Genomic DNA, 2,895 nt, shown 5'->3' with positions numbered 1-2,895 from the left:
GTTGGAAATCTGTTAGAGAAGTAGAGCAGCCTCATCATGCTTTTGGCATTTCACCAGAGAAAACATATGCCTTGATTAAAGTAGATCTGTCTCTTGGAACAATAGCTAAACGAAAAGAAAAGAAATATTTAAAACGTGAAAGTGCAGAAAAACACATGATACAAATAGTGAAACTAAATAGGATTTGCATCCTTCTGGGTCAATATATGGAGAATGGACAAGGTTTTTCTTGGCTAAAATTACCACATTATTGACTTCTTGATGAGGCTAATTACATTACATTACATTATTAATGTATTGTAATTAGGATCTAGAAGAAAAAGTGGCAGCCTAATCCAAGATCAAATGACAAGTGAGACCAGTGACAAAACAGCATTCGGAGACCACGCAATGACTTCACCAAATCACAAATTAGGCAGAGTGGTCGCATATTTTCAAGGAAGTCCCAATCAATTGCTATCTCTTCCTGTCTGAGGGAATTTTTGCCTAATGACTATGCAAGCCTTTTACGGGGTGAGTGGCTTTGCAAAGGTTCCCTTATGCAATTTTATTAGATTAGGTTTAAAGCATTCGTGTACTAACTGACAAAGTTGCGGCATTCAATCTTGATGTTTACGAAATCCATTGCAATTACCCTGATCAAATTAGGGGATTTACTCCAGAAACAGCTGTCTCTTTAACAAATGTTAGAAAGCTGTACTTATTCAAATGAAACAGGATTGCAAATTGGCTAATAGGATGAAGGATCTTTTTGTAACATTAATTTGTTCCGAATTAGGTTTCTTTTTTCCAACACAACATTGAGGCTTAGAGTCAGAAAACCAAAGAAAAGTCCATTCAAACTTATTCCTGTCTACTAGTGTGTGTATACTTTGATGGTCTGTGATACCCAGGTTAATAATAAACACAGCACCATTGAAAATAAGCTTAAAAGTCATATTTCTTGTTTATTAATTAAAACATTTTGTATTTACTTACTTGTGGGGATTGTTTTCCAGTCAAACTACAGCCCACGAGGCAACAGCAAACAAGTTTATACTATTTTCATAAAAGTTAAAGACAAAACATAGGATTAGACGGAGCACAGCATCAGATAAGTTAAAAGCTGCTCCTGGCGGATGTGGTGGCAGCGCGTGAATGGGTGAATGTGTGTGATACATGTGTGAAAGAAGCAGTAACACATGTAGATATTTAAATCTGTGAGTGAATGGGTGTGAATGGATGAATGGCAAAGAGAGAGGTAGTGTAAAGGTTCAGACCATTGACTATTTTTAATAAATGCATGTTTTCCTCCCAACAGACTGAGATACAATATTTAAAATCAAGCAGATGCACCAATCATATTTTAGTGAGGTGAAGGGACAAATCATAAGCACAATGTCTACATAAACAATCAAATACACTTTTAACTCTCCCTAGATGCATTTATTTGGTCTTGGGGAGGCTGGTTTACATACAGTATAACATTTGGTGTTTCAGAAATTACAGAGTATTTTAGAATAATAATATTTATAATAATTAATTTCATACTGTTTCACAATAATGGCACATATCAACAAAACGTCACCTGTAGTAAGTAGCTGTCTATCACTGGCAACTACTACAGCAATCAGAATGGGAAAATGTCTATTTGTTGATTTGTGGTTAATATTTTAAATATTTAATTTCATACTGTTTCACAATAATGGCAGATATCAACAAAACTTCACCTGTAGTAAGTAGCTGCCTACCATTGGCAACTACTACAGCAATCAGGATGGGAAAATGTACATTTGTTGATTGAGAAAATGTCTTTCGAAAACGAATATCCAGCGAATATCAAACCTCCTGCTAACTTATGCACGCTAGCATAGCATGCTAGTTTAGTCCCTTACATGTTGCAGTTCTGTTTAAAATGCAGGTAAAGTTGACACAAGGAAAAAACATGAACGACGCCACGTTTGTTTGTCTCCGCTGAAACGTGTTTCAATTTTTTTTTTCTTTCCGTTTAAATGTGTTAAAGTGTTACCTGTTCAAACGTTCAAAGGTGTCTTCCCGTGTAGACATGTGCCACTGTGGACTTCACACCGCCAGCCCGGCAGCTGAATGCTTCCGGATAATAAATGATTAACCACAACAGTTCCGTTATCATCGCTCATTGTTTTTACTCTGCTATATTCTCTGTAATTATTATTATTGTTAGTAGTATAATACAATGCTAACTTATTCATAATTTTGATAGATTTTAACCTCAGGAAAACTTTCATGTATATGTAAAGTGTAATTTTCCTTGGACTGTAAAATCTACATCCCCAGTAAATGGTCTTTCTTATCACTTTCTGAGTGATGCTGCTCACGGTCAGACAAACAGCCCAAACACACAAACCTTCTAAGCAGAGGAGAGAAGTCCCAGCTGTTACTGTGTCTGTTTAATTTTGAAATTTTTTGATTTGTGTTTTCATTGTGCAGTGATTATTTATGCCTCGCTCTATCAATAGTCACTGATAAATAGGATGCATGCTGAGCCAGTGAGTGCAGCACATTTTTTTTTTTTTTTTTTTAATTTGGCAAATGAGAACATTTCATGAAAGCACAATCAGGAAGTCAAATGACTGTTTAACATCGCGTCACTTTACTTTGTCAGAGTGAATAGATACTGGGACCACTGCGCTGCACTGACTCACGGGTTTATTCGTTTGTAATATTTTTGGAATTAAAGCAGTGCTTCACTAAATGACTATCATTACACGGATGTATCTGTAGGTCACGCCTCCTGACAGCTGCTCCTCTCTGTAATCATCACATGTCAGTACTTTAATGTGATCAAAGTAAAAAAAAAAAAAAAAGAGCAATATATTATTTTAGCTGGATTATCTCACACAGTGGAAAAGTAAAATGCAGTTTTGTAGACTGTCC

This window comes from Microchirus variegatus (assembly GCF_963457635.1).
Source record: "Microchirus variegatus genome assembly, chromosome: 16".
Lineage (NCBI taxonomy): Eukaryota > Metazoa > Chordata > Actinopteri > Pleuronectiformes > Soleidae > Microchirus > Microchirus variegatus.
This window is presented reverse-complemented; position numbering follows the sequence as displayed.